We start from the raw sequence: 21369 nt of genomic DNA, 5'->3' as shown, positions 1-21369 counted from the left end.
AAGGGAAACTATCTGCTAAAGCCGGAATAGAGTAGAGACTCCTGGTCTGCAAACGTAGCAGATATTCCTCAAGTCTCAGCTAGGACTCTCCACCACGGGGATGATACGCTTGGGAGGAAGTACCTGAATCTGCACATGAAAGACATGCACAGGAAGGGCATGAGTATACCACAGCGGTACTCAGTAAGTGCCAAGCCTAACCCCGGTTGGGTAGTGACGAGGAAGGTCAGGGCCCTACTGAGATAACATAATAAATAATAAGATAACAGAAACGGTTTAAATAAAGTCCACAGCGAGAATCTAAACCAGGTAAAATAAGGATAGACGGCAATAGAAAGCAAAGGTAACAATACAAGGAAAACTGCCATCAACAAGGAATAGTAGCCGGGGATCTCTTGGTATCCCAAGGATCTCTTGGTATCCTCATCATCAACACGGGGGATCTCTCGGTATCCCGAGGATCTCTTAGTATCCTCAATAAGCAAGTCGGGGATCTCTTGGTATCCCGAGGATCTCTTGGTATCCTCAATAAGTAATCGGGGATCTCTTGGTATCCCAATATATATATAGAATCACATGTGCCAGGGATCTCTTGGTATCCCGCACCCTCAGTCCAGAATATCTCAAGTACAGGGGGATCTCCCGGGAAGCCGTCCCGTAGTCCCAAATTAAACACACAACAACAACAACAATTCATAAATCTCGGAATAATGCTAAAAATCAGGACAAGAAGAAGTAAATTATAGCCTAACATGCTTCACAGAGTACAAATAGCACAGCTAAAACAAATAAGCAAGTAAGCCAGCTAAACACGAGTCTCTAAGCTAGCACAGGTATAAACTTACAGTTAAAATGAACAAGTAAACAAGAAATCTCAATTTAAATACTTCAAGTAGAAACGGGTTTACAATAATTAGCTCAAGTACGCGCTCGTCACCTCACGTACGAGGCATTCAAATATTTAAAGATCATATCCTTAGGGGAAAGGTCCCCCACACAAGGTTAGACAAGCCACTTACCTCGAACCGGCTCAATATCAACTAGAAGCCACGCTCTTGCCACGAGTATCCGACTCCAAATGGCTCAAATCTATTCAATTCAATTACACATTGTAAATAACATCGCAAACACCTGGTTTTGCTAATAAATTCAAAGCTACGGCGTAAAATTAGGTGAAATAACCAAAATGCCCTTAAGGCCAATGCCTCAGAATTGAATAATTTTCACATTTTCAGAACCCTCGTACTCTCACGAGTCTAACCATATAAAAATCTCCCAAATCGGAGGTCAAATGCTCACTCAAAACCCAAAGGTTTGGCCTAAGAAGTTTTAACCAAATTCCTCAAATTTTAGTCCCAAATTCAAATTTTTAATGATGGATTTAACTAAAAAATGATGAAATATAACTAAAAGAGATTAAGGAAACGTTACCCAATAATCTTCTCTTCAAAACCCATTCAAAATCGCCCTCTCCCGAGCTCTCAATTGATTTTTGTAACTTATGAACTCAAACCCTCGAAATTTCTATTTCTGCCCAGGGATTTCCGCTTCTGCGGACAAAGGACTGCTTCTGCGGTCCCGCTTCTGCGGAAACCAAGCCGCTTCTGCAGTTTTCACTAAAGGGAACAGGGCTGCATCTGCGATAGCTGGGCCGCTTCTGCGGCTCCGCTTTTGCGGAAATGGCACCGCTTCTGCGGTTTCTGAGGAAAAAGGAGACAAGCCGCTTCTGCGGCCACACAGCCGCTTCTGCGGCGCCGCATCTGCGGTTCCCAAGCCGCAGATGCGAAAATACCAGAAGAGGGATATTCAGCTGCCGCAATAACTTCAAAATTCATCCGTTAACCACCCGAAATCATCCCGAGGCCCCCGGGACCTCAACCAAAAGCACCAATACCACCTAATACCTTATTCAAACTAGTACCAATCTTAAAAACACCTAAAACAACGCCAGAAACCCGAATTAATCAAGGATTCAAGCCTAAGAACTTCAAATTCCAACAAAACACGCTTTCGATCAAAAACCTACCCGAACCTCGTCCGAATGACCTGAAATTTTGCACACACATCCCAAATGACATGACGGAACTACTGTAACTTCCGGAATTCCAATCCGACCCTCGGATCAAAAACTCACTATCGGACCGGAAACTTATAAAATTCCAACTTCGGCATTTCAAGCCTAAATGAGCTACGGACTTCCAAAATACATTCCGAACACGCTCCCAACCCCGAAATCACCTAAAGGAGCTAACAGAACCATCAGATTTCCATTCCGAGGTCGTCTTCACACTGTTCCGACTACGGACCACTTTTCAACACTTAAGCTCTCATTTGGGGGCTAAGTGTCCCAAAGCTCTCCGAAACTCAACACCGAACGTCCCGACAAACCAAAATAGCAGAAATGAACTTAGGGAAAGCATTTAATGGGGGATCGGGGCGTAAATTCTTAAGACGACCGGCCGGATCGTCACAGGAATAAAGAAAAGAGAGAAAGGCAAAGAGCTATAACACGTGTCTATCAAGAGCGAACAGGTGTTTGCATTTGTAGTGAGTGCTTATTTAGTCTTTATTCTTTTTATTATCTTTATTTATAATTTATAATAATTTAAATAAAGTAAAAGAATAATAATAAATATATTTTGACCTGACTTTTTAAAAAAGATTTGACAAAGAAGAAAAGAAATAGCATTAATAAATGAACCAAAGGAAAAAAGAATACAAAAAAAAATTAAAGCTGAATCGATGAAAAAAATAGAAGGTTGAAAAATTCAAAAAAGCCCAAATTTAAAAATTGAAGATTTGTATCATTTCTAGCACCCCCTCTTTCTCTCTCTTCCAACATACTTTCCAATTCCTCATATGAAATCAAGCTGCAAAAACCCATAGAAATGGAAAATAACGGGAATAAACTTGTAAGAATAAACAGAATATGCATACGAAATCAGAAGCGGGCTAAATACTCCTGCTAAATTTTGCACACACATCCCAAATTTTTTCTGTATTTTTTAGCGAAATTTGATGAAATGTGCTGATTCTGTAGTTTTTACTTTTGTAGTTTGGCATTAGATATAGCTTCCTTAGGTAAGTTTGTATAACTTTTCTGCTTAATGCATAACACAGGAGATCTTTTTTTTATTTTTGTTATTTTTTATCTTGGCTAATTTCCAGTTCATTCGATTAAGATAGCAGTCAGAGCATTATGATCAAATTTGGTTTTGGATATATAGGCGAATAGTCAGAGAATTATGATCAAGTTAGGTTTTGGATACATAGGCGATGTAATGCTTTAGTACACTGAGCTGCCATTGTAATTCCACTGAGTGTTCTACTTTGGGTTCCGTTACGCTTGGTCACAACTGTTAATCACAATTAATTTTGGTAAAGTAATTTTATGCTCATTCTGCCAAGAAAAAAATAAAATTTGGGTGTTGATGTATATTTAGTAATATCGTGTGCCGTCTAGTTTAGACATTGAATATTAGCAATAGTTTACTCATGCCTGTTTATGCATGAGTATGATGTGTTTTTTCCAATACAACTATGCATAAGTGTGACGACCCAAAGGGTCATCACCTGTTTCCTCACTCGTTCCGTGCTTCCGAGGCCTCGAAAACATCATATTTACTTGCCTCGATTTGCGTGCGCAGTCCGGGCGCGTAGCCGGAAAGCTTTTATGTTGAAATATGTGAATTCTGTGAAAAATTTTAAGAATTTTGATATTAATATGATTAGAGTTGACTTTGGTCAATATTTTTGGTAAACGGACCCGGACCCGAGATTGGACGGTCCCGGAAGGTCCGTAGAAAAGTATGGGACTCGGGCATGTGCCCGGAGTCGAATTCCGAGGTCTAGAGCCCGAGGAAAGAATTTTTCTGTGAAATCATTTTTCTGAAATTATTAAGAAAATTGGAAATGAAAATTGATTAAAAGACTGTGGTATCGGGCTCGTATTTTGGTTCCGACACCCGGAACAAGTCTTATGTATTGTTTAAGCGCTTTCTGTAAAGTTTGGTCGAAATCGGACGTCATTTGACGTGTTTCGGACCTAAATATCTAAAGTGGAAGTTTAGAAGAAAATCATGAGTTTTGAGGCTTGATTCTATGAACATAATGTTATTTGGCGATTTGATCGCGCGAGTAAGTCCGTGCGATGTTTTTGAGGTTGTGTGCATGTTTGGTTTGGAGCCCCGGGGGCTCGGGTGAGTTTTGGATAGGCATCGGATTGCATTTTCTCATTTTTAATAATCTGGTATTTTCAGTGCTGGTGTCTTCGCATTTGCGAAGAAATGATCGCAAATGCGACCACTTGATCGCAAATGCGAAAAAGGGGAGACCTTGATTGGGTCGCAAATGCGACAATATGTTCGCATATGCGAGGGCCGCCCAGTCGCAAATGCGACGTCTTCCTTCGCAAATGCGATAGCCCCATTTTCCCTATGTGTTCGCAAATGCGGGAAAAGGCTCGCAAATGCGAGGTAGGGGTCATCGCAAATGCGATGTAATTTTCACAAGTGCGAAAATTGCCTTCAGACCCAAGTTCGCAAATGCGAACTAAAATGTTCGCAATTCCCACGCCTGTTTTGTTCGCAAATGCGAACCTATGTTCGCATTTCCCATATCCGAGGCCCAGCAAATTTTATACTTAGTCGAATTTTCATCACTTTTCACCATTCTTTCAAAACTCAAACACCATAGGCGATTTTTCAAGAGCAAACTTCATCCCAAATCATTTGTAAGTTAATTTTTACTCAATTCTTTCTACTTTTAACATCATTAAACATGTTTTCCACTTGAAATCAAGGATTTTCATGGGTGTAATTGGGGTTTTTGGGTAGAACCTAGGTTTTCCATAAATTGGGGAGTTGGACCTCGATTTGAGGTCCGATTTCAAAACAAATTATATATTTGAACTCGTGGGGGAATGGGTAACCGGATTTTGGCTTGAACCTCGAGTTTTGACCACGTGGGCCCGGGGGCATTTTTGGAATTTTTGGGAAAAACTCGGGAAATTCATTTTTATGCATTCAAATTGTTTCATATAGCGTTTATTAAAGTAATTAAGCAATTTGTGATTAGATTCGAGCGAATTGGAGGTTGAACCGCGAGGTAAAGCGATAGTTGAGGATTAAGTGGATTTCAAGGCTTTGAGGTAAGTATTTGGTTTAACTCTAGCTTGAGGGAATAGGAGTTGAGTCTTGTTTCTAATTGCTATGTGATCGAGTACGATGTATAGGCATGGTGACGAGTATCTATACATTGGTGTCTAGCATGACCGTGAGTCCTTATAATGTGATTATCATGAACTGATTGTGAATTTCATGTTTATTGGAGTATTTCTATATGTTGTGAATAACATGTGAATGGTGATATGATAATTTGATTCCTAGGAGCATTGGCTCGAACTGTGATACGAATATTGAAAGTATATGAAATGACTTGATTCATTGAGGAGCGTCGGCTCTAATTGTAGAACGAATTGCGAAAGTATAAGTGATAATTGAACCTTTGGAGCATCTGCTCGAGTTGTGAAAAGAATTGTGAAGTAAAAGTGAGAAAGAGGAGAGATCATTATGTTGCCCTCTTGGCGGGCTATTGTTGGGTTGTGATTCCTCTGCATTGTGTTCTTAACGGATACTAGGGTGCGTAGGTTAATGTTTCCTTGTGTCGTATGATGACTATAGTTGTAGATGGGTTGGTTGGGTGTGGTAGTCGGTTAGATATAGCTGAGATGGTCAAGTGTGGTAATAGGTTGGTTATAGCTGTGGTGGTTAGATGTTGGAACTAATGTGGTGGTTAGATGTTGGAACTAATGTGGGTATAGTAATTCCCTTGTCGGGATATTTGAGATAATGTTTTGTTCCCTCACTGGGATGTCGTTATATTGTTGTTTGTGACGGAACATGAGATAAGAATTTCTTGGAGCTTGGGCTCCAGTGATATCGTGGAGTAAGAAAAGAAAGAAAGGGAAAGAGTTACTGGTTATTCCCTTGCCGGACGTTTTGTTGATTCTGTTGTTGGTTTTTTTTCTCTCCCTTGCCGGGATACTGAGATTATTAAGTTGTTTGTCATGTGTATTCCCTTGCCGGGGTTTTCATTATTGTTTATTTACTCTCTTGCCCCGTATTTGTGACTGTGGTTTGGATGAGGAAATATGATCTTGGTGGAGCGGGTTGCACGCCGCAACAATGATATTGAGGATCGGGTTGCACGCCGCAACAATAATATGTGAGGGTCGGGTTGCACGCCGCAACAATAATATGTGAGGGTCGGGTTGCGCGCCGCAACAATGATACATGATAAATGATATGGGTCAGGTTGCGCGCCGCAACAATGATACATGATAAATGATATGGGTCGGGTTGCACGCCGCAACAGTGGTATTTGTGGAGCGGGTTGCACGCCGCAACAATGGTAATTATGGAGCGGGTTGCACGTCGCAACAGTTATTTGATGCCCTGTGTTTATATTGAGTATTGATTCCTTGTTTATGGTGGATCTAAGTTGCTTTAGTTTATTACCCTGGGTTACTGTTAATATTGTATCTCCCCATAGCATGTTTCCCCCTCTCATATTGTTAATTGCTTTGTATTCGATTTTCGCTATATATTTATAACTGTACAGGTTTATGTGGTGTCCAGTCTAGCCTCGTCACTACTTCGCCGGGGTTAGGCTAGACACTTACCAGCACATGGGATCGGTTGTTTTGATGCTACACTTCTGTGCATTTTTGCACAGGTCCAGGTTTTGAGGAGCAGCAGCAGCAGTAGTACGGGAGCAGGATTTCATTTACACGAGACTGAGGTAGCCTTGCAGGCGTCCGCAGGCCCGGCGTCTCTTCTTTATGTTCTCTGTTTTGACTGTTGCCTCATTGTTTTCGAGACAGACAGCTTATATATTTCTTTCATACCTTTGTATTTAGAAAATTCGTAGCAGTTCGTGAGTAATGTGACACCAAATCTTGGGTAGAGTCTATTATTGACTATTCCGCATTTTGATTCAGACTTATAAATTAGACTTCCGTTATTATTATTATTAAATTCCATATTACTTATTGATGCTATAGATTGTTAACAGATTTATTTATTAATGAAAGGTAAATTAGTTGGCTTGCCTAGCTACCACGAGTAGGCGCCATCACGATCCCGATGGTGGGAAATCCGGGTCGTGACAAGTTGGTATCAGAGCACTAGGCTACATAGGTCTCACAACTCACGGACAAACTCAGTAGAGTCTGAGGGATCGGTACGGAGACGTCTGTATTTATCCCCCAGAGGCTACAAAGTTAGGAAAAGTTTCACTTCTATTATTCCCTGTCGTGCTATTTTGTTCTCTCAATGCTAAATTGAAACCTCCACTCTTGTCCTTTCGTGAATGGCGAGGTCATGTACCGCTTCTTCAGCCGAGCAGCAGTGGACTGGCGATAGATCAGCTACGTCTTCGGAGGCTTTGTGGAGGTAAAGGTATTAGAGGTGGAGGTAGAGATGCGAGAGGTGGAGGTAAATGTATTAGAGGTGGAGATGCANATGCAGGATGGCAAGGTCATTGCCTATGCTTCGAGGCAGTTGAAAATTCATGAGAAGAACTATCCAGTGCATGATCTGGAGTTGGCAGCCATTGTCCACGCCTTGACGATTTGGAGGCACTATTTGTATGGCGTGACGTGCGAGGGTTTCACTGATCATAAGAGTCTACAGTACTTATTTAAGCAAAAGGATTTGAATTTGAGGCAGAGGAGGTGGTTGGAGTTGTTGAAGGATTATGATGTCACTATCTTATATCACCCGGGTAAGGCCAATGTGGTGGCCGATGCATTGAGTAGAAAGTCCGCCAGCATGGGTAGTCTTGCTTATATCCCGGTCAGCCAGAGACCGCTTGCTTTAGATGTTCAGGCTTTGGCCAACCGATTTGTGAGATTAGATATTTCTGAGCCTAGCAGAGTGTTGGCTTGCACGGTCGCTCGTTCTTCTCTATTGGAGCGTATCCGTGATCGGCAATTTGATGATCCCCATTTGTGTGTCCTGAGAGACACGGTACAGCGTGGAGGTGCCACGAAGGTGACCTTAGATGATGATGGTGTTTTGAGATTGCAGGGGCGAGTTTGTGTGCCTAATGTTGATGGGATTCGAGAGTTGATCTTAGCGGAGGCCCATAGTTCTCGGTATTCTATTCACCCGGGCGCCGCGAAGATGTATCAGGACTTGCGGCAGCATTATTGGTGGCGTAGGATGAAGAAGGATATTGTTGCGTATGTGGCTCGGTGTCTGAATTGTCAGCAGGTTAAGTATGAGCATCAGAGACCCGGTGGTTTGTTTCAGAGGATTGAGCTCCCCGGGTGGAAGTGGGAGAGGATTACCATGGATTTCATTACTGGACTTCCGCTGACTCGGAAGAAGTTTGATGCTATTTGGGTCATTGTTGATAGGCTGACCAAGTTAGCGCATTTCATTCCAGTGGCAGTCTCCTATTCATCCGAGAGGTTAGTTGAGATCTATATCCGGGAGATTGTTCGCCTTCATGGAGTGCCGGTATCTATCATTTCGGATCGGGGTATGTAGTTTACCTCGCGCTTCTGGAGAGCGGTTTAGCAGGAGTTAGGTACCCAGGTTCAGTTGAGCACAGCGTTCCATCCTCAGACGGACGGTCAGTCCGAGCGGACTATTCAGATTTTGGAGGATATGCTCCAGGCTTGTGTCATTGACTTTGGAGGTTCATGGGATCAGTTCTTGCCTTTAGCAGAGTTTTCCTACAATAACAGCTACCAGTCGAGCATCCAGATGGCTCCTTATGAGGCCTTATATGGTAGGCGGTGTCAGTCTCCGATTGGATGGTTCGAGCCGGGAGAGGCTCGGTTGATAGGTACAGATTTAGTTCAGGAGGCCTTGGAGAAGGTCAAGGTCATTCAAGACAGACTTCGTTCAGCTCAGTCTAGGCAAAAGAGCTATGCAGATCGTAAGGTTCGAGATGTAGCTTTCATGGTTGGTGACCGGGTATTGCTCCGGGTGTCGCCGATGAAGGGCGTGATGAGGTTCGGAAAGAAGGGCAAGCTTAGCCCTAGGTACATTGGTCCATTTGAGATTCTTGATCGAGTGGGAGAGGTGGCTTATAGACTTGCATTGCCACCTAGCTTATCAGCCGTGCACCCAGGTTTTCATGTGTCTATGCTTCGGAGGTTTCACGGCGATCCTACCCATGTATTAGACTTCAGCACTGTCCAGTTGGACAAAGATTTATCTTATGAGGAGGAGCTGGTAGCTATTCTAGACCGGCAGGTCCGACAGTTAAGATCTAGGAGTTTTCCCTCTGTTCGTGTTCAGTGGAGAGGTCAGCCCTCTGAGGCCTCGACCTGGGAGTCCGAGTCCGATATGCGGAGCCGTTATCCACATCTGTTCCCCGACTCAGGTACTTCTTTCTTTTGTCCGTTCGAGGACGAACGGTTGTTTTAGAGGTGGAGGATGTGACGACCCAAAGGGTCATCACCTATTTCCTCATCCATTCCGTGCTTTCGAGACCTTAAAACCTCATTTTTACTTGCCTCGATTTGCGTGCGCAGTCCGGGCGCGTAGCTGGAAAGCTTTTATGTTGAAATATGTGAATTCCGTGAAAAATTTGAAGAATTTTGATATTAATATGATTATAGTTGACTTTGGTCAACATTTTTTGTAAACGGACCCGGATCCGAGATTGGACGATCCCGGAAGGTCCGTAGAAAAATATGGGACTCGGGCATGTGCCCGGAATCGAATTTCGAGGTCTAGAGCCCGAGATATGAATTTTTTCGTGAAATTGTTTTTCTAAAATTATTAAGGAAAATGGAAATGAAAATTGATTAAAAGACTATGGTATCGGGCTCGTATTTTGGTTCCGATGCCCGGTACAAGTCTTAAATATGTGTTAAGCGCTTTCTGTAAAGTTTGGTAGAAATCGGACGTCGTTTGACGTGTTTCGGACTATGAGTTCAATCCTTGAAAGGTTATGAAGTTTAGAAGAAGAATCATGTGTTTTGAGGCTTGATTCAATGATTTTGATGTTATTTTGGCGATTTGATCGCACGAGCAAGTCCGTAGGATATTTTTGAGGTTGATGCGTGTTTTGTTTGGAGCCCCGAGGGCTCGGGTAAGTTTTGGATAGGCATCGGATTGCATTTCTCATGTTTTAAAAATCTGGTATGCTGGCTTCTGCAATTTTCGCAAATGCAAAGGGAAGACTCGCAATTGCGAGCTCGCAAATGCGAGCACTGCTTCGCAATTGCAAAGTTTGGAGAAAATGGGGCACTATCGCAAATGCGATGGGTAGGCTCGCAAATGCGAAGGAGGGGGGGGGGGGTAGGTTCGCAAATGCGATGCCTCTTTCGCAAATGCGAAACCCCGCCTGTAGACCCAGTGATCGCAAATGCGAACCAAGGTTCGCAATTCCCAGCCCTGTCTTGTTCGCAAATGCGAACTAAGGCTCGCAATTCCCATATCCCAGGCCCAGCAAATTTTATACTTAGTCGAATTTTCATCACTTTTCACCATTCTTTCAAAACCCAAACACCATAGGCGATTTTTCAAGAGCAAACTTCATCCCAAATCATTTGTAAGTTGATTTTTACTCAATTCTTTCAACTTTTAACATCATTAAGCATGTCTTCCACTTGAAATCAAGGATTTTTCATGGGTNAGTTGGCTTGCCTAGCTACCACGAGTAGGCGCCATCACGATCCCGATGGTGGGAAATCCGGGTCGTGACAAGTTGGTATCAGAGCACTAGGTTACATAGGTCTCACAACTCACGGACAAACTCAGTAGAGTCTGAGGGATCGGTACGGAGACGTCTGTATTTATCCCCCAGAGGCTACAAAGTTAGGAAAAGTTTCACTTCTATTATTCCCTGTCGTGCTATTTTGTTCTCTCAATGCTAAATTGAAACCTCCACTCTTGTCCTTTCGTGAATGGCGAGGTCATGTACCGCTTCTTCAGCCGAGCAGCAGTGGACTGGCGATAGATCAGCTACGTCTTCGGAGGCTTTGTGGAGGTAAAGGTATTAGAGGTGGAGGTAGAGATGCGAGAGGTGGAGGTAAATGTATTAGAGGTGGAGATGCAGGTACTGTTCTGGTTTGTGGTAGAGAAGCTTCGGTTTTATTTTGCGCCGTATCTGGTCATCACCTTATCACACTACCTTGGACTGTCATGCCAAGACTGTGACCTTAGCTTTACCGAGTTTGCCTCGTTTAGAGTGGAGAGGGACTCCTGGTCATTCTACTTGCAATATTATATCGTATGTGAAGGCTCGGCTTATGGCCGAGAAAGGGTGTTTGGTCTACTTGGCGTATGTTCATGATTCTATGTACTGAGGTTTCCTTTATCGATTATGTGCCCGTGGTTCGTTAGTTCTGGATGTTCCCTTTAGACCTGACAGGTATGCCGCCCGACAGGGATATCGATTTCTATATTGATCTGGCTCCGGGCACGCATGCCCATTTCTATTCCGCCGTATCGCATGGCCCGCCAGAGTTGAAGGAGTTAAAGGACCAGTTGCAGGATTTACTAGAGAAGGGTTTTATCAGGCCTAGTGTTTCTCCTTGGGGTGCGCCGGTGTCATTTGTGAAGAAGAAGGATGGTTCGATGCGGATGTGTATTGATTACCAGCAATTGAACAAAGTGGCGACAAAGAACAAGTATCCACTACCGAGGATTAATGATTTGTTTGACCAGCTTCAGGGAGCAAAGGTGTTTTCAAAGATAGACTTGAGATCCGGCTACCATCATCTGAGGATATGGGGCGTCTGATGTCCTAAGATAGCATTCCGCACTCGGTATGGGAATTATGAGTTTTTAGTCATGTCATTTGGGTTGACCAATGCCCCAGCAACATTTATGGAGTTGATGAACCGAGTGTTCAGGCCTTATCTAGATTTGTTCGTGATAGTCTTTATTGATGATATTCTGGTGTACTCCCGCAGTCGGGAGGAGCACGAGCAGCACCTCAGAGTGGTTCTTCAGACTCTGAAGGATAGTCAGTTGTATGCTAAGTTCTCGAAGTGCGAGTTCTGGTTGAGTTCGGTTGCATTTCTGGGTCATGTTGTATCAGTAGAGGGTGTTCAAGTGGACCCAAAGAAGATAGAGGCAGTCAAGAACTGGCCTAGACCAGCATCAGCTACAGAGATCCGGAGTTTCTTGGGGTTGGCAGGCTACTACAGACGGTTCGTGGAGGGATTTTCATCTATTGCAGCCCCGATGACCAGATTGACCCAGAAGGGTGCCCAGTTCAGATGGTCGGATGAGTGTGAGGCGAGCTTTCAGAAGCTCAAGACAGCTCTGACTACGGCACCGGTGTTGGTTCTGCCCACAGGTTCAGGGCCCTATACTGTTTATTGTGATGCTTCCCGTGTTGGGCTTGGAGCAGTGTTGATGCAGGATGGCAAGGTCATTGCCTACGCTTCGAGGCAGTTGAAAATTCATGAGAAGAACTATCCAGTGCATGATCTGGAGGTGGCAGCCATTGTCCACGCCTTGAAGATTTGGAGGCATTATCTGTATGGCGTGGCATGTGAGGTGTTCTCGTATCACAAGAGTCTTCAGTATTTGTTCGAGCAAGAGGAGTTGAATTTGAGGCAGAGGAGGGGCTTGGAGTCGTTGAAGGGTTTTGACATCACCATTCTATATCATCCGGGGAAGGCCAATGTGGTGGCCGATGCATTGAGTAGGAAGTCGGCCAGTATGGGCAGCCTTGCTTATATTCCGGTTGATGAGAGGCCGCTTGCTCTGGATGTTTCTGAGCCCAGTCGTGTGTTAGATTGCACGGTCGCTCGTTCTTCATTATTGGAGCGTATCCGTGATCGGGAGTTGGATGATCCCCATTTATGTGTCCTTAGAGACAAGGTGCAGCGAGGAGGTACCAAGCAGGTTACCTTAGATGATGATGGTGTTTTGAGATTGCAGGGGCGAGTTTGTGTGCCTAATGTGGATGAGCTTCGAGAGTTGATCTTAGAGGAGGCCCATAGTTCCTGGTACTCCATTCATCCGGGCGCCGCGAAGATGTATCAGGACTTGCGGCAGCATTACTGGTGGTGTAGAATGAAGAAGGATATCGTGGCATATGTAGCTCGTTGTTTGAATTGTCAGCAGGTTAAGTACAAGCATCAGAGGCCTGGTGGTCTACACCAGAGTATTGAGCATCCAGTGTGTAAGTAGGAGCGGATTACCATGGATTTTGTTACTGGACTTCCGTTGACTCGAAAGAAGTTTGATGCGATATGGGTTATTGTTGATAGGCTGACCAAGTCAGCACATTTCATTCCTGTGGCAGTCTCCTACTCATCCGAGAGGCTAGCTAAGATTTACATCCGGGAGATTGTTCGCCTTCATGGTGTGCCAGCATCTATCATATCGGATCGGGGTACACAGTTTACCTCGCGCTTCTGGAGAGCAGTCCAGCGAGAGTTGGGCACACGGGTCGAGTTGAGCACAGCGTTCCATCCCCAGACGGACGGTCATTCCGAGCGGACTATTCAGATTTTGGAGGATATGCTCCGGGCTTGTGTTATTGACTTTGGAGGTTCATGGGATCAGTTCTTGCCTTTAGCGGAGTTTGCCTACAATAACAGCTACCAGTCGAGCATCCAGATGGCTCCTTATGAGGCCTTATATCGTAGGTGGTGTCGGTCTCCGATTGGATGGTTCGAGCCGGGAGAGGCTCGGTTGATAGGTACAGATTTAGTTCAGGAGGCCTTGGAGAAGGTCAAGGTCATTCAGGCAGACTTCATTCAGCTCAGTCTAGGCAAAAGAGCTATGCATATCGTAAGGTTCGAGATGTAGCTTTCATGGTTGGTGAGTGGGTATTGCTCCGGGTGTCGCCTATGAAGGGCATGATGAGATTTGGAAAGAAGGGCAAGCTTAGCCCTAGGTACATTAGCCCATTTAAGGTTCTTGATCTAGTGGGAGAGTTGGCTTATAGACTTGCATTGCCACCTAGCTTATCAGCCGTGCATCCAGTTTTCCATGTGTCTATGCTTCGGAGGTATCACGGCGATCCTACCCATGTGTTAGATTTCAGCACTGTCCAGTTGGACAAGGATTTATCTTATGAGGAGGAGCCGGTAGCTATTCTAGACCGGCAGGTTCGTCAGTTGAGGTCTAAGAGTTTTCCTTCTGTTCGTGTTCAGTGGAAAGGTCAGCCCCCTGAGGCATCGACCTAGGAGTCCCAGTCTGACATGTGGAGCCGTTATCCACATCTGTTCCCCGACTCAGGTACTTCTTTCTTTTGTCCGTTCGAGGACGAACGGTTGTTTTAGAGGTGGAGGATGTGACGATCCAAAGGGTCATCACCTAATTTCTCACTCGTTCCGTGCTTCCGAGGCCTCGAAAACCTCATATTTACTTGCCTCGATTTGCGTGTGCAGTTCGGGCGTAGCCGGAAAGCTTTATGTTAAAATATGTGAATTTTGTGAAAAATTTTAAGAATTTTGATACTAATATGATTAAAGTTGACATTGGTCAACATTTTTGGTAAACGGACCCGGACCCGAGATTGGACGGTCCCGGAAGGTCCGTAAAAAAGTATGGGACTCGGGCATGTGCCCGGAGTCGAATTCCGAGGTCTAGAGCCCGAGGAAAGAATTTTTCTGTGAAATTGTTTTTCTGAAATTATTAAGGAAATTGGAAATGAAAATTGATTAAAAGACTGTGGTATCGGGCTCGTATTTTGGTTCCGACACCCGGAACAAGTCTTATATATTATTTAAGCGCTTTCTGTAAAGTTTGGTCAAAATCGGACGTCATTTGACGTGTTTCGGACCTAAATATCTAAAGTGGAAGTTTAGAAGAAAATCATGAGTTTTGAGGCTTGATTCTATGAACATAATGTTATTTTGGCGATTTGATCGCGCGATTAAGTTCGTGGGATATTTTTGAGGTTGTGTGCATGTTTGGTTTGGAGCCCCGCGGGCTCGGGTGAGTTTTGGATAGGCATCGGATTGCATTTTCTCATTTTTAAAAATCTGGTATTTTCAGTGCTGGTGTCTTCGCATTTGCGAAGAAATGATCGCAAATGCGATATCGCAAATGCGACCACTTGATCGCAAATGCGAAAAAGGGGAGACCTTGCTTGGGTCGCAAATATGACAATATGTTCGCATATGCGAGGGCCGCCCAGTCGCAAATGCGACGTCTTCCTTCCCAAATGTGATAGCCCCATTTTCCCTCTATGTTCACAAATACGGGAAAAGGCTCGCAAATGCGAGGTAGGGGTCATCGCAAATGCGATGTAATTTTCGCAAATGCCAAAATTGCCTCCAGACCCAAGTTCGCAAATGCGAACTAAAATGTTCGCAATTCCCACGCCTGTTTTGTTCGCAAATGCGAACCTATGTTCGCATTTCCCATATCCGAGGCCCAGCAAATTTTATACTTAGTCGAATTTTCATCACTTTTCACCATTCTTTCAAAACCCAAACACCATAGGTGATTTTTCAAGAGCAAACTTCATCCCAAATCATTTGTAAGTTAATTTTTACTCAATTCTTTCAACTTTTAACATCATTAAACATGTTTTCCACTTGAAATCAAGGATTTTCATGTGTGAAATTGGGGTCTTCGGGTAGAACCTAGGTTTTCCATAAATTGGGGAGTTGGACCTCGATTTGATGTCCGATTTCAAAACAAATTATATATTTGAACTCATGGGGGAATGGGTAACCGGATTTTGGTTCGAACCTCGAGTTTTGACCACGTGGGCCCGGGGGCGTTTTTGGAATTATTGGGAAAAACTTGGAAAATTCATTTTTATGCATTCAAATTGTTTCATATAGTGTTTATTAAAGTAATTAAGCAATTTGTGATTAGATTCGAGCGAATTGGAGGTGGAACCGCGAGGTAAAGCGATAGTTGAGGATTAAGTGGATTTCAAGGCTTTGAGGTAAGTGTTTGGTTTAACCCTAGCTTGAGGGAATAGGAGTTGAGTCTTGTTGCTAATTGCTATGTGATCGAGTACAATGTATAGGCATGGTGACGAGTATCTATACATTAGTGTCTAGCATGACCATGAGTCCTTATAATGTGATTATCATGAACTGATTGTGAATTTCATGTTTATTGGAGTATTTCTATATGTTGTGAATAACATGTGAATGGTGATATGATAATTTGATTCCTATGATCATTGGCTCGAACTGTGATACGAATATTGAAAGTATATGAAATGACTTGATTCATTGAGGAGCGTCGGCTCCAGTTGTAGAACGAATTGCGAAAGTATAAGTGACAATTGAACCTCTGGAGCATCTGCTCGAGTTGTGAAAAGAATTTTGAAGTAAAAGTGAGAAAGAGGAGAGATCATTATGTTGCCCTCTTGGCGGGCTATTGTTGGGTTGTGATTCCTCTGCATTGTGTTCTTAACGGATACTAGGGTCGCTTAGGTTAATGTTTCCTTGTGTCGTATGATAACTATAGTTATAGATGGGGTGGTCGGGTGTGGTAGTCGGTTAGATATAGCTGAGGTGGTCAAGTGTGGTAATAGGTTGGTTATAGCTGTGGTGGTTAGATGTTGGAACTAATGGTGGTGGTTAGATGTTGGAACTAATGTGGGTATAGTAATTCCCTTGCCGGGATATTTGAGATGATGTTTTGTTCCCTCACTGGGATGTCGTTATATTGTTGTTTGTGACGGAATATGAGATAAGAATTTCTTGGAGCTTGGGCTCCAGTGATATCGTGGATTAAGAAAAGAAAGAAAGGGAAAGAGTTACTGGTTATTCCCTTGCCGGACGTTTTGTTGATTCTGTTGTTGGTTTTTTTCTCTCCCTTGCCGGGATACTGAGATTATTAAGTTGTTTGTCATGTGTATTCCCTTGCCTGGGTTTTCATTATCGTTTATTTACTCTCTTGCCCCTATTTGTGACTGTGGTTTGGATGAGGAAATATGATCTTGGTGGAGCGGGTTGCATGCCGCAACAATGATATTGAGGATCGGGTTGCACGCCGCAATAATAATATGTAAGGGTCGGGTTGCACGCCGCAACAATAATATATGAGGGTCGGGTTGCGCGCCGCAACAATGATACATGATAAATGATATGGGTCGGGTTGCGCGCCGCAATAATGATACATGATAAATGATATGGGTCGGGTTGCACGCCGCAATAGTGGTATTTGTGGAGCGGGTTGCACGCCGCAACAATGGTAATTATGGAGCGGGTTGCACGCCGCAACAGTTATTTGATGCCCTGTGTTTATATTGAGTATTGATTCCTTATTTATGGTGGATCTAAGTTGCTTTAGTTTATTACCCTGGGTTACTGTTAACATTGTATCTCCCCATAGCATATTTCCCCCTCCCATGTTGTTAATTGCTTTGAATTTGATTTTCGCTATATATTTATAACTGCACAGGTTTATGTGGTGTCCAGTCTAGCCTCGTCACTACTTCGCCGGGGTTAGGCTAGACACTTACCAGCACATGGGGTCGGTTGTGCTGATGCTACACTTCTGTGCATTTTTGCACAGGTCCAGGTTTTGAGGAGCAGCAGCAGCAGTACGGGAGCAGGATTTCATCTACACGAGGCTGAGGTAGCCTTGCAGGCGTCCGCAGGCCCGGCGTCTCTTCTTTATGTTCTCTGTTTTGACTGTTGCCTCATTGTTTTCGAGACAGACAGCTTATATATTTCTTTTATACCTTTGTATTTAGAAAATTCGTAGTAGTTCGTGAGTAATGTGACACCAAATCTTGGGTAGAGGCTATTATTGACTATTCCGCGTTTTGATTCAGACTTATAAATTAGACTTCCGCTATTATTATTATTAAATTCCATATTACTTATTGATGCTATAGATTGTTAACATATTTATTTATTAATGAAAGGTAAATAAGTTGTCTTGCCTAGCTACCACGAGTAGGCGCCATCACGATCCCGATGGTGGGAAATGCGGGTCGTGATAATAACCATTTCAAGAACAAAGTTGAGCCCGTACAAACATATATGATATGAGCAAGATTGCTGGAGTCATTTTTTTGGTAGGCTTTATGTAGATTAGTTGCTATTTTTCTTTCGTATTGTTTTTTCTGTAACTTATTTTCAAAACAATGCCATTTCTTTTACAGAGAATGTTGATCACAAAAATGACAGAGGGAATGATATCGAAAATGAAGAAATTAATCCTCCTTTGCGTGATATAACGAGTGGTCAATTTCAAACAGGTAATATTTATCTCTACAATTGTACATATTTATCATGCTCGATCTCCTAAATTTCCTCCTTTGTTGATTATTGTCGATGAACAGTTCCCCAGTCGAGACAGAAGAGGTGTTCACTAAGTGCGGGTGTCAATGAAATGAGGAAACAAAAGAATTTGATGAGCTCAAACACGTCATTTAATACACCTGAATGCCAGGGACCATTCCTAAATAATCCAGATAAGGGAGAATTTTGTACGACTAAAATATTTGGATTTCATACCCCAGAAAGTGAAAAAACAAATGCACATGTTCTAGCTACAACTCCGTCATATCAGAATTGCACACCTCCTATTTGTATCTCAATAATGAGTTGTGGACAAGTTGCATCATCACAACCTCTTGCACATAATCATAAGTCCCTGCCACTACGAGATTTGAGAAATGGTTAGTTTTCTTATTCTCCTGTTTCTTATTCTGTATCTAATCATATTTTCTCTAGTTATCAGAATATGTTTAATGATTTTGGTCATTTCAAATATTTGTTGATGGCAGCATTTGAAAATTGTTTGTATGCAAGTACAAAACAAAAAAAGAACAAGAACATATTGGTGAAAGAGATTCCAGACTTAAATTGTTTCAATATGCAATATGGAAATTTAAGCTTTAATAGTGCCACTTCAGAAGATGATTCAAGTTGTTTTGATGAGTTTCTCAACTGTTGTTCAATAAGAAATCTATTTTAAACTCAGATTTGTCCATACAATATTACATTTTTTTCTATTTACTTTAGTAATTACTCTCTTTATATTAAACAAATTCATCATATGTATCCAAGGTGGAGATGCCCTGGCTGATTTAAGTGTCGATCCAGGTGATAAAGGTAAAATCTCATATCTTCTTACATTCTCACTATTCAAACTTGACACGATGGTTAATATAAATTTTATCTTATCACATTTTCTGCTAGACCTTGATTATATTGAATAATCTGATGATAGGTATCCAAGGTTTTTTTCAAATATGAAGACACATCATCTGCCCGATTTAAATGTTCCTCCAATTGTGCAAGGTTAGCATTTGAATTTTCGCAATGTAACTTGCTCATTGTAAAATTGTTACTTTTGACATAAAAATCATTTTGGGGTAACATCGCTACACATAGACGCAAATTTATTCTATATTTTATCTCATATCATAAGCAACAAAGCATACGGATTTGATATGAATATGCATCTGAAAGTATGTGGATAAAAATCAACTGATGGTCTTGCCAAATATATTATATAAATTGCCGGAAGAAGGGTAAGAGTATGTTTGTGACTGAGATTACATATTAAAGTTGTTTAAATATGCAGTATGGATATTTTTAAGTTTCAATAATGCTACGCCACAAGTCTGCTCAAGTTGTTTGTTGCATAGCTAAACTGTTTTTTAATATAGATTATAACCAAATTGAGAATTTTAAGAATAATAAACTATGTCTACTACTGTGAGTTATTAAATACTCCTTTTATATTACACACATTCATCACAGGTATTAGAAGTAAAGATAAAATTCCTGATTTTAAATAGCGATCCCAATGAAGGTAAAGTTTGAATCTCTTTACATTTTCACCATCCAAACTTGAGCACTTGGTCAGAATGCAGTAGATTAGTATCACATTATTTTAGCACATGTTAATATAGATCTTATCTTATTTGAATGTTAGTCTGACCTTCATTTATATTATATAAACTGATGATATAGGTATCCAGAGTCATTCTCTGGATATGCACACACGGTATATGTTGCCCGATTTAAATGCTCCTCCAATCTTGCCAGGTTGTAATTGAAGTAGTTATACTTTCACATTGAGTACATATGTTTTTGAAACTTACTAACAAACAATAATGTTAAAATTATTTTTAGAATCTGAGGCCGAAAATATTGATGGCGTTGTACGAGGTATGTCAGATGCTATATATTATTGGTTTTGCATTTTAATAGTGTCGAATTTAACATGTGACTTGCCACATAAATTGTGACTTCTATCATAAAATTCATTTAGATTAACATCGCTATACATGAACACACAGAATCAAGTTCATGTTATATTTTATTTCATGCATAACAGGTCATGATATACAACCAAACCTAGAAGATGAAGATATTGATGACAATGAGTGTGAAGATATGCAAACAACAACTCAATTCATTTTCAATTATACCCAATATATATGGACCTTTAAACTATAATACAGTTTTCACTTAAATGATTTGCTATAACTTCTTTTAGGGGATGACGTTGAATGTGGGGACATCTGTAACGATGGTACGTATCATGTGTTTTGTCTTTTATAGAATGTTGTGTGTGTGTGTGTCTCTATATATATATATATATTAAAATGGTCCACTTTTTACACTAAATTTTATTTCTTCCTCATTGATAGAGTATTGGGATATAGGAGATGCTACTTATGAATGTGAAAAATGTGGGGCATATTTTTGGTACGAAGAAAGAAGCAACAAGCATTATAAATCTAAAAAACCAGAGTTCTCTTTGTGTTGTGGTCGTGGAAAAATAAAGCTCCCAGATACTAAAGAGCCTCCTCAAGTTTTAAAGCATTTGTTGTTTGGATCAGGTTAGTTGAAAAATCTATTTTAGTACTATTGTTACACGCTAATCACCATTTCATATATATGTTCATCATTCTTCACCTCTTTCTATAAATACGTAGGTCCTAAAAGTGACTGTCATGACCCCAACCCCGGTCGTGATGGCACCCAACACATTGCTAGGCAAGCCCGACCAATTATCAATCACAACCCTTCTCTTATACAGTTCATTACTCATTTAACAGAATTTAAATACCAATTTAACATAAATAGGAGTCTGAAACAGTAGATAAAATGCGCGAAAATCATAATAACATCACTACATAGCCCACCGATCTGGTGTCACAAGTCAAGAGCCTCTATTACAAGTCTTTAAACAGCCAAATACAGAGATAGTCTAAGAATACTGAAAGTAAAGAAGATAGGAGGAGAAATCGGGTCTGCGGACGCCATGCAGCTACCTCGACGACTCCGGTAAATGATGAACAGGAGGAAAGCTCTCTCTATGCCTCGGGAACACCTGGATCTGCACACAAGATGCAGGGAGTAATGTGAGTACTCCGACCCAGTGAGTAATAATCATAATAATGGCTAGACATAAGAAACACGTAAAGGCACTAAGC

Source organism: Nicotiana attenuata, unplaced genomic scaffold (assembly GCF_001879085.1).
Source record: "Nicotiana attenuata strain UT unplaced genomic scaffold, NIATTr2, whole genome shotgun sequence".
NCBI lineage: Eukaryota > Viridiplantae > Streptophyta > Magnoliopsida > Solanales > Solanaceae > Nicotiana > Nicotiana attenuata.
This window is presented reverse-complemented; position numbering follows the sequence as displayed.